This window comes from Paramormyrops kingsleyae, chromosome 23, assembly GCF_048594095.1.
Source record: "Paramormyrops kingsleyae isolate MSU_618 chromosome 23, PKINGS_0.4, whole genome shotgun sequence".
In the NCBI taxonomy this organism is placed as follows: Eukaryota; Metazoa; Chordata; class Actinopteri; order Osteoglossiformes; family Mormyridae; genus Paramormyrops; species Paramormyrops kingsleyae.
In genome coordinates, this window is record NC_132819.1 from 16,913,148 (window position 1) to 16,925,495 (window position 12,348).

Below are 12,348 nucleotides of genomic sequence, written 5' to 3' on the forward strand. Positions count from 1 at the left end.
AACTGTTGCGCTCTCTAAACGTTTAGACAAAGGGGATTTAGATATGGGTTACCGATGGGAGTGATGATTATTATTCAGCAAGATCATTTTCCAAACGCAAGCCCAATGCTGAGAGAGAAAATATCGCGTTTGTGTACTAGGAAATTTCTGCAGTCTGATCTTTTATTATGTAGGTAGACTGGTATACGATCTCCCAGTAGCCTACTGTTACATCACTTGTGATCGTTTTGCCAATTGAATCAACGTTTCAGTCCTACATATTTGCGTCTGAAAAGCAAAAAATGCATTATCAGTATAACGGAAAATATTTAATACATTGAATACATATCTCTTGAATATGGCGTTTTGGTTTAGTTGGAAGGGCGGACGGGAGGATATATAAAGATATAAAGAAATAGGGGGCGAAAGGATACTGGACATTGCAAATTGCATTGCATGTCAGTGTGTTGGATTCTGCATATATGTAATTCAGAGACGGTTTTATTATGCCGGTTCTGCGCGCGTATCTTGCCTAAGTTAGGCAACGTCTTTCCTTAGTATCGCCGGTGATATTTGCGGCATCGATGTCTAGCAGAACGTGAATCTCTTAGACCTGGACTCTTGATAATAGGACATCATGCGTTCAGCTCCTCGATGGACATGCCGGGCTTATACTTTAACAGTTTATTTAATTCGATACAATTTAGTTATTTAAAAAAAATATTTGAAAAGTAATCTACAGTCGCCTTTCTCGCTTGTCTGCCGATAACCTAACGCGTGGTGGCAGTGTAAGGAGATACCGCCAATAATTCATACAATCAACTAAATCCGTAAACCACACGGAAAGGAAGAGAAACTTCCTTATAATATGTATCCGATCACCCGATTTAGCACCCTGAGATGCCTTACCACCTGCATCTACTGGGGTAAATGCCCCCCGCAGTTAGATGCCAGTAGAACACGCTGTTAGCATACCTATATCCACATTTACACTGGGAAGTAATGGAGGGTCTCACCATCGATGCGTAAAAAAGCCTCTTCGGGGCATCGCTAAAATCCCCGGTTTTAACCTTTTAGGTTACTGTCATTGGTTATTTCCCCCGTATAAAAGCAACAGCGCCGGTGGCAAGGAAGTATTTTCTTTATTAAAATATCTTATCCACCTAAGCCATTAAGGTAGGCTGTTCAGTATGCAAATGGTGGCTTCTGAAATTCAAAACCCGCTACTCCTAATAGGGCATCATTACTATTAGTGTTCTATTAATATTCTGCATATTGATGATTTATTTTGTTATTCTGCCATTAGGCGTCGGCAGTTTTAATCTGATGCATGCCGCGGCCGAATATTGCGAACCGCATGTCGTTTCTATATGCGTCACTCATTCAGTGAGTAAGTTCCGCAAGGACAGGCTGTATAGCGCCCGGCGAGCGCATTAGTGACGGGGCTCTTGTGGCTTTTTTACCTCTGACCCTGGAGGCTGAATACCGGCTGCGCCAAAGTAGAGAAACATTAACATATTAAACTCCATGGCTGCACATTTCGATTTCATGCACGCATTCCCGGTTACAGTCAGTTCTTTCATTTCGAAATCGTAAACTGCATCATAATGCTTGTCAAATCATAATGCTTTATGTGTAGAATTATAATTTTAGAGTTTTGTATATTTTAGTACGACAATAGGTTTTACTTTACCGGATATTTATTTATCATTTTAATATTACATAGTATTTTGTGATTTATAATTTTTGTAACGCTGTTCGGTCGATTGTGTTATCGTGATATTCGTGTCTGGTTTTGCTATTTGTGGCCCCTAACATGACTTCTGTCCAGCGACAGCTGCCTGAAACCGGCCGCGGAATTGGCGGTCGCAGGGCCAGAGGGCTTCTGGAGTCGAAACCCTGTAAAGGAGACCTGTCACTCCCACCGTGTTCATTTTCATTGTGCGTAACAACATTCATTAGCTGATACATTTGACAGTTGTATTTGTCAGCCGTGATTGATAGCAGTGATTGTTCAATCAAGTTCCCATTCAAGAAACCGTGTTATACTCTCACTTAAAAAAATGCCAAATATATTTGGCAAAAAATGTCTGAAGCTGATGTTCTGATAATGACAGATTGGCAGTCTCATTCAATCTAATTATCATGGCTGTGAACTCTCCCGGTATCTCAGGCGTTTATAATTTGCCGTTTTATGGCCGACAGTGTCAATAACTGTGACCTGTGGCTCACTTTCTTTGTGCTGCTTTTCGCTTAGATTTTTCTGTTCCCAAAGTCCTCTAAGTCAACCTTGTTCTCTGATACACGTGGAGCAGTTTAACATAAATGAGGTGGTACAGTATATAACAAGTGGGAAACAAGCGCTAACTAGCTGAAAAGTTTGAAACAAACAAGCGATTCTCAATGACAGTCAGAAGAAAATAATTAGTAATACGGACCTATAAGGGCAGTGGGGAGGGGGGAGGGGGGTTCACCTTTAAAATAAGATGGCTTCAGATACCGAGCTGACACATTTGTGAGAGGAAGTATATGCTTGAAGGTATCAGATAATTTCTTCAGAAATGCCTTTGCACTCTTCTCTGCATTTTTCAGAGCATGGCAAGCTGCCTACATTTTTGCGCGTATCTCAGTTTCACGGTCAGAATGGAAGTGAAATGAATTTCCAAGCTGGGCCGGTTTGCAGAGCAGATGTAGGGTCCGCTTTTGGGTCTCCTCTTGCCTAGAGTGGTGGGGGCTAATCCGCGTACAGCAGTGTTTCCCAGTCCGGTCCTCAGGGACCCACAGCAGGTCCAGGTTTTTGCTCCCTCTGAGCTCCCTGCCAGACGGTAAACAATTTTGCTCCCTCCCATCTCGCTGCCGGGACTGTCTGTGGGTCCCTGAGGGCTGGTTTGGGAAACACTGCTGTATAGAGATGAGACACATCTTGCAGGTCCACCAGAGCCCAAAAACAATGCAGGCAAGACATATAAACAGATCATTTAATGTGACCACTGAAGACTAAGACCAAGCATTTGTAGACTTTGCAAGGGGGCCTGAAATATAAGGCATAAAAAGAGCGACAATTCCTCTGGCCCAGTAAATTAATGGCTGTCCGGTCTATTGGAACTATAAAGAGCCTTAGTTTTGAGGTTTAGTACCTGTTGGCTGACACCAGGAGTGTCATTTTTCACTCTCCTCTTAGTGGAAGTGCTTTGAGCTTCAGGAGACCTCAGGTGCTACAGGAAATGAGAGTCGGTGCTGCGTGCAGGAAGCCACATGGCACCGAAGTCACAGCAACACGCAGCGCGTTTTTACAAGGATGCGTTGCTTTCCTTTCCATTATTCATACACAAGTTTGCCAGTAATAATTCAGAATTGATTGTATGACTTAGGCATGTTTTATGTATAACAGTGTTTGTCACCCAGCATGCTGTGGCAGAGGAATGGTTGGGAAGCACTGACGTATATCATAAACACGACTTTCTGACTCTGATACCGAATATGAAGTCTCCTTTATTATAATTATTTACATCACATCGTTATTGTATTTATCAATTTTGCCTTTTGTCTTTCACTGAAGCATTTATACTGTCTGTGATTTTCCCACATGTTGCTTTCTAGCAAGTCCTGAATATTTTATCACTCAATACAAAGATTCTCCATAATTATTGCCATTATTTCCTCTCTTGTTGAGGTTCTGAAATAATATTCCTGTGCTGTCTGTGAAGGAGTGATAGTCCTGATTTATCCAACAGGTTGTGGGTATTCCTCTGTCTGGAATGTCTTTCTTTAGCAATCATCTGGCCTATTCATCTTGCTTCGTGGTCAAAATACAATACAAACATATTATGCTTTTGGTGTTTAATTGAATACGGTTCTAATCATAGGCAAAATGTAAACATATATATAGTATGGTTCTCATCTCAGGTTTTTCTATATATTCTGATGCTGTATGATTACTCTTTCTATATTGTCCTGTGGTGTAGGGGTTTTGCTGAAAATGCAATAATATAATGGAATAAACAAATTGTTTAGTAATACGTCATACTAGCATTTCTTGTCTAGTAATACGTCATAGGGTACTTGCATCACTTTGTGGCTTTATTTTTGCAAATGTTTTGTGTGTTCATCTGCATGGATATGTGTGTATCTCAGGCTCCCATGGGCTGAGGTCGTGTTGATTGTCTCACACGCATCACACCTGTGGTCAAAGGCGTTCATCAGTGTCGCTTTGGTGTCTTAAGTGCTTCTGGGTTCAATGGGGTAAATGCCAGGATTTTTGATAATCCAGAAACGCATCATACTCTAAAGGTCTTGTTCCAAGTACATATATAGCCCATCACTCACGGTTACCCTGGTGACCACCCTTGCATAGGGGTCATGGCATTCTGGTACCAGTACCAACCCTGGATGCATCATGAGACCCATTTGGGCGTCTAAAATTAAACAGCAAAATGTTAAACTTTAACGGCTTTCGGGTCTTAGCAGCCCTTCCTTCCTTTTTCTGCCCCTTTTCCATTGTCCTTTTTATCACCGCACCTGTGCAATATCCAGTCAGGTCAGAGCCTTTCTGTGCTGCAGCATGACGCTTCGCGCAGGGGATGTTAAATAACGCGTATGCTGTAAATCTCGGCCGTAAAAGCACATGCGATACGTGTTGTAGCACGTCAACGGAGACCCAGGTAGCCGGCGGGTCATAAAGAAGCAAGCGGTGGACCCCAAGCTCATCTCACCTGCCTTGACAGTGGCCACAGCTGTTAGCTTCTGGGCATTATTAAACCTGGTTGTCATGGCAGCAATAAATTAATCAAGCTGGACATTTTTACAGCAGTGAGTTTAGTGTCAGAAGCTTGCAGTGTGCAGTGTAATGTTTACAGGCCAGTTCCTTTTAAAGATGGTGCACTCACAGCACTGCAATCACATAGGGCTACCGTTTGCGTGCTGGAATAACCAGGGGTCAAATTAGAATCAGAGAGGAAGGGGGGTCCTGTTGGGGGGGGGGGTGTCCTGAATATGCCGTCTGTACATTAGTTTGTTAGTTTTTATATGTATTTATGATCGCGATCTTAAAGATGCAGTATGTTCAAAAAGTTATTTTTATTTGATATGGGTATTGTACATATCTCGTGGTTAAATGGTACTTGATTAAAAAACATGTAATTGAAACTTTAAAATGCATCAAAATGGCTTATCATTAAAAGTTGTATTCTTGCTTCATTCATAATGTCCCTATGAAAATGCATTAAAATATCAAGTTATTCATGGATCGCTTCTTACACAGCAGAGTCTAGCTGGTAAGTGAAGTTTTGCCAGCAGTACGGTAAGTGGAATAAGCCAAAAGACCAAAACATGGGGCAGAAATCAAGGCGTCTTGTAGGAATATCTCACCCATTCCAGACATGAATGTCTAGTCAGAGATACCACTGAAAATTAATATTAAAGCTAATGAAAAAAATATGATTTTTGGCCCTAACTGACCTTTAATTAAACTCTTCATTTGAAGTATTTTACTAAATTTTGGGACATTAAGAAAAAAGGTTAACATTGAAGGAGGCTGAGCTGCACTCCAGAAAGGTGTGATTTGGACATAAGGAGGCGGAGCTGCACTCCAGAAAGGTGTGATTTGGACATAAGGAGGCGGAGCTGCACTCCAGGAAGGTGTGATTTGGACATAAGGAGGCGGAGCTGCACTCCAGAAAGGTGTGATTTGGACATAAGGAGGCGGAGCTGCACTCCAGAAAGGTGTGATTTGGACATAAGGAGGCGGAGCTGCACTCCAGGAAGGTGTGATTTGGACATAAGGAGGCGGAGCTGCACTCCAGAAAGGTGTGATTTGGACATAAGGAGGCGGAGCTGCACTCCAGGAAGGTGTGATTTGGACATAAGGAGGCGGAGCTGCACTCCAGAAAGGTGTGATTTGGACATAAGGAGGCGGAGCTGCACTCCAGAAAGGTGTGATTTGGACATAAGGAGGCGGAGCTGCACTCCAGAAAGGTGTGATTTGGACATAAGGAGGCGGAGCTGCACTCCAGGAAGGTGTGATTTGGACATAAGGAGGCGGAGCTGCACTCCAGAAAGGTGTGATTTGGACATAAGGAGGCGGAGCTGCACTCCAGGAAGGTGTGATTTGGACATAAGGAGGCGGAGCTGGGCTACACCCCCAAATCAGGAAAAGTTAGGACAGTATAGAGAATGCAAATAAAAAAAGAAAGCGATGATTTCTAACATTACTTTGACTTGTATTCCATTGCAGACAGTATGAACGCAAGATATTTCATGTTTTGTCTGATCAGCTTTATTTCATTTGTAAACATACATCCATTGCAGTCATTTATGCCTGCAACACATTCCAAAAAAGTCAGGACAGGAGCAATTTCGGATTAGTAATGAGGTAAAATAATGAAGCAATGGGATGATTTGGAACAGGTAATGTCAGCAGGTGATTGTAATCATGATCTGGAACGAAAGTAGCATCCAGGAAAAGCTCCGGCCGCGAAGGAGCAAAAACGGGCTGGAGATCACCAATCTGCCAGCTAACATGTGTGAAAGTCATCGAGATGTTTAACAACAATGTTTCTCGAAGGAAGATGGGAGGTAATTTGGATTTTGCATCATCTCTGGAGCATAACATAATTAAAATATCCAAGGAATATGGAGGAATTTCTGTGCATAAAGAGTAAGATCGCAGGCCTAAGCTTAATAACCGTGATCTCCGATCACTCAGACGGTACTGCATAAAGAACCGTCATTCATCTATAATCGATATAACCATATGGGCTCAGGATTACTTTGGCAAACCTTTGGTCAAGCATTTTAATATGAAGTTACATTCACACATGCCAGATATAACTTTACAGTGCCAAACGAAAGGCATAGGGTAACTGTGTCCAGGAGCGTCGAATTCGCTGGGCTCTGAGGCATCTGTGATGGACAGTCGTACAGTTGAAATGTGTATCGTGGTCAGACAAATGAATATTTCAAGTTTTTTTTTTGGAAGAAATGTACGCCATGTGCTCTGGACCGTCTCACAGATGAAAAGATGAAGAGACCCACCCAGGCTGTTTAACAAATCCAAAAACGAGGGTTGTTTCAGCGCCTTTGGCAAAGGAGACTTTAATGCACCTTTAAGAGACTATTAATGCCGAGAAAGTACATAGAGATTTTGGAGCAACATATGCTGCCTTCAAGACAACATCTTTTCCAGGGACGCCCATGCATACTTCAACAAGACAATGCAAAACCACATTCTGCACACACCACAAAGGCATGGCTGCAGAAGAAGAGGGTGCGGGTCCCAACCGGTCTCCAACAGAGAATGTGTGGTGCAGTTTGAAATGCAAAATGTGACAATGCAGACCCCGTACTGTTGCACACCTTAAGACTTCTTAAGACAAAATTATACCTAAAAAGCTTCATCACTTTGTGACTTCAGTCCCCAAATGTCCCTGAACTTAATAATGGCAACATTACAAAGTGGTAAATGTTTTACTGTTCCAACTTTATTTGAAATATGTTGCAAGACTTAAAATGTGTTTATTTTGAAAAAAAAACAAAAGACAAAATTCACGAGGTAAAACATCAAAAATTGTGCTGTTGTGTTGTTCACAATGTAAAACAGGTCAAACATAATTTGCAAGTCAATGTTTTCATTATAAATTTACATACATACATTCTAACTTTTTTCTGACGTGGGGTTGCATATTTAAGTCCTGGGTGTAACCTATCAAACACTACAGGACGTTTAGGGAGCTACTGATTACCCTTCTGATCAGTGCTCTGTTTGTCTCTCTAAGGGCCACATTAGCACCCTAAGGCTACGTGACGGTTCCAGATTAGCGATATTGCATTTTACAGTATGTAGTAGGCGTGTGTGTGTGTGTGTATATACATACACACACACACACACACACTTAGTTTTTGCCTTTTGTTTTTTCATTCCGTTCATATTTAAAACAGCAAAGCATTAAATGATCCATTTTAAGGAAACTGTGTTGTCTCAAAAGGGTGTCGGTATTATTATCCTTAATAATAATATTAATAGTGATCATTTACTTTATGATTTGTCAGTGTGGGATTACTCATTTCTAAGGATCAAAATTAGGCTCAGATCTATAGAGTGAGCAACAGCCAATTGCTCTCTGTTAGCGAGCCATTACGTGTGTTATCATAAAAGAGACGATTTACACTTCCGTCTGTGCCATTCGTAAGTGTGCACGTGCAGTGACAGCGCCTATCATGAGTGTAAATGTTCAACGAGCACATGTACTGGAAGGTGTCTAGGAGAGAGCTGTAATTACGACGGGAGCTGCAGGTGTCTGATATTCCAAATGTCTCACTTCTATTTTTTTCCCCGCATCAGAACACTGAGAGGCCCCTTTGCAAGACAAACAATCTGGTTTATTTCAAAGAGCGAGGTGTCAATAGATGTCAGATCAGCAGGGAATCGCTGGTGGACTGCTGGGACAGATAATGTAATAATCTCCATACGGGGGAAGAGCAGAAACAGCATACATATTCCTTGTTAGTAGCAAATGTTGTTATGTATGAAGCAAAATTGAAGAATGAGAAACAGAGATTTTTACAATTCCCCGTACGTACTAGGACAGAAAACTTTTTGTAATGATCTGACTATGTCAGTGACATTTTTATGGGTAATTAAATTAATAAAATGAATCTTATTTGGTTTTTTTTATGCCAAACAAGCAAAATTAGGAATGCAGAAGATGTACTGTATGGTTGGAATTGAAGTTTCATGACTGGTAAATAACAAGCAGACTGAACATCAGATATGGCAGAGAACATCTTATATTTAGTCAGTTTCTGTTAGTCTTGGGGTAGACACTTTGATTTTCTTTCCATTTTTATCCTAGACTTACGTTTTCAGCACCTGTCAGAGCTCATCTGGTATCTTTCCAAGGCTTCTAGCTGTAGACTTTTGGCCTTTCGCACACGAGGTTACTGCTCCACGGAGATGACATGTTTTCAAACTTGCTCGACAGCCTGCGTTGCCGCACAGACCCGTGCATCACAAATGAAGTGTTCTTGAGTTGGGTCACTGGCGAACTGAATACACAACCCTGGCCTTTTGCATTATACAATGTTCATTTTATAAGGAACTTGTACTGTGTTTTGCTGGTCACCCTGGCTTTTTCGTTGTACCCCCTCACTTTTAAATAGCTTATTGTATGTCGTTAATCTTCTCCAGTTGACATATCACTGCACTGTTGAACCACGGCTTCTTATGGAATGTTTAGAACTGAAGCGCTGCACTTCTTCACCATTGTACTCACAGACAGTTAAATGAGATTAAGCCTTCATAAGTGTTTTTGACAACTTAGTGTGTTGAGATCTGACCACATGTAAATGCCAGAGTCCAATCAGACTATGGATCAATATTTCTTGAATGTCAGGTCAAAATAAACACTGACTAACTGCATTTCAGGCACATTGACAGGGACCACACGTGGGCCACTGCCTGAACCTATATCAACCAGACCTTACTTAAAAACTGGAATTAAAACCGATGTGTTTTAATAAAAATGGATTAGTTATTATCTATATACATAGCACTCATCTTGTACACCACTTACCAGATCGATCCCAATCCATGGTATAAGAGCAATAACGAGGCCCCCTACTGGGATTAGTTATTCAGTTACACCACATGCAAACTGTCTAAGCTCACATCCTCATGAGAAAATCGAGAGGAGCCTCACATGTCTTGCAGTGCTTTCCATTTTCCTCTGTGCTAATTTCCAGTGCAATAGCGGTTTAATCTTCTGCTGTCTTTAAATTTGTTTTTTGACTGGTTTCATGGTTTGTTTTCAAATAGAAGGTCAGTTTCGCCAATTCAATCTGTTGCTCCCGGTAAGAAGTGCTGACCAGTTGAAAAGGTCTACTGGTTTGATCCAGAATTTGTTTTTGTTTTGTAATTTAGGCTGTAGAATGTTATCTGGTTTGGCCTTTATGTCACTGGACTATGTTTACGTGCCATCTCCTCTGCACTGAGCATAAATACAATTATACGATATACATTATATGATATTTGGTTAGTTTCTACATGAAATAACACAGCATCCTCAGAATTTCAGAAGAATTTCGGTTCATTTGTGACACAGTGTCTCTTGACATGAAAAGGGAATGAAACGTGTTTGAATCATTAATCTGTGCTAAGGGAAATGGAACAATGGCATTAAGACTGAATCATGGAGCTATTTTCCTGTGCTCGTCACTCCTACCGGTGTCGATACATACAAGCTGCAATTGGAGCCACCTGCAGCAGTAACCTTGTCACATTTAACTGACATAGTGAAGGCCACACCGGCCCAGCAGAGGGAAGCCATATAGGCCAATTCCCAGGACTCTGAACCCAAATGTCAGACCTGGGGAGTTACTGCCACTTAAGTCTGATTCATGCCATTTTATTCTCTTTCTGGTTCCTAATACAAATGTGTTATTGTATGCAGTATTTCTGCAGGGCTTTCCAAGCTCTGTATGAAACGTCAAGGGCTTCTTCTTTATTTTTATCTGTATGCCACACACACACACACACACACACAAGCAGATGCAAGACCTCACACACAAACATGAGAAGAAGCCAGAGAATGTGTCAATGGTGGAACGGGGTCTCGTTATCTTCCATGTCAGGCAAGACTCTGCCTGGTCTGGTATCGATCCGTGCGGCTCCTGTAACGAACAGTTCATGCTAGGCTGCCTTAATGTCAGACAAAACATGCCTTTTGTCCTTCATTAACCTTATTTTACCAAATGATGCGTGCCAGTTTTTCAATGCTGACAGCTGATTTCCTTCCCCTGCGGCTGCTGTGTGCTATAGAGAGAATTTATCTCGAGTTCCATAAAAGGGAAAAAGACAATTTTCCTGTTTAACACAACTATAAGATCATCAGGTGGGGGGGGGGGGGCTTTAAAAATACTGTTTGAAATTTGTCAGTTTTGTCAATGATAAACATATACAGCTGTCTAACACTGGAATGTCAGTTAACATGAAATCTGAAAACTAGATCTGAGAATGGTAAATCTGTGACTTATAAGTTACATATTGATTTGTGCAAGCAGTACTCTACATTATAGTGCTGTAAAAAAAATTATTAGATTTATTAATTGAAATCTATCATATTACATTTAAAAATAAGAAATTATTCATTTGGGGGGACATGGTGGTGCAGTGCTTGGTATCGTCGCCGCATGCCTCAGGGACCAGGGTTCGAGTCTCCGTCCCCAGCTCTATGTGTGTGGAGTTTGTATGTTCTCCCCATAATGTCACGGTAACTACAAACTGATTAAGAATTTTGGGGTTCGGTCATGCAGGTGACTCTGAGCCGCTCAGGACCTCCATATGCTGCTTTTCAGCTGTGTGGCTGTCTGAAGCGGGTCAGGCTGCCGTTACTGAGGTGAACGCCACATTCACAGTGAGGCAAGAGTGTGGAAGAACTACTGCTGTGCGGTCTTTGGTCATTAGGATGCCTTTACGTAAACTCTCTTCCTCACTCAGACACACACGGGTTTGTAATTTTAGCTTCGTGGGGACTCTCCATTAATTTCCATGGAGAAAACTCTAATCCTAACATGATGACCTTAACCCCTACCCAGCCCTAACCTTAACCATAAGTAACCAAACATTTTTAGTTTTTTCATTGCATTCACAGATCTCTGTGGAGACCTGAAAAATGGTCCCCACAACGTCAAAAAAACACACACACACACTAATATGTAATTCTGCCTAACCCTGTTACTGTGGTAAATTAGGACGCAGTCAATAAAACAATTGACATTGTACATGCTGGAAAGCTGCTTTAATAATTAACACACTGTGAAATGTGAGATTTGTTCATTTGCACAAAAATAACATTTTAAATGTACAGTATCTGTGAGAAAAACTTTGAAGGTGTTTGCACTGTATATTACAAGCTAAAGATAATAATGAGGGGCAGATTCCTCTGTGACCGTTAAAAACACCTGTTTAACGTTAATGAGCATTCTTCATTATATTTCATTAAAAATATGAATTAAAAACATAATTCCAGATGGATGTGGTTAATTTCAGAGCCACAAACACTGGAAAATCTCCGTCATGTTTTTCTAAAATCATTAGTTTTACACAACAGGAAACATTTCCAAACGGAGGCAGACGCAATAGTAAAACTAACGGTAGACTTTTTCTTTACCTGACATTTTACCCATATAATTTTTGTCTGTACAGATGCAGTTATATACTCTATATTGCTGGAAGAAGGGGTACAGCCCAATGGTACAAAAATGTTCCTCAAAGTCCATTTCTTTACCTTTAAAGGTACAATTACCTACAGCTAAGGGTACAATTGGCAGACCTTTGAGGGTACAGCTACAGTGACAAGTTATTGTACCCTCAAA

General features: G+C 41.1%; 1 protein-coding gene across 4 annotated transcripts in view; it reads left to right on the top strand.

The window, feature by feature from the left end:
- The window catches only part of csmd3b (CUB and Sushi multiple domains 3b), a 349,538-nt gene that overhangs the window by 1,086 nt on the left and 336,104 nt on the right, over window positions 1-12,348 (top strand). The gene's annotated exons all lie outside the window — the stretch shown is intronic.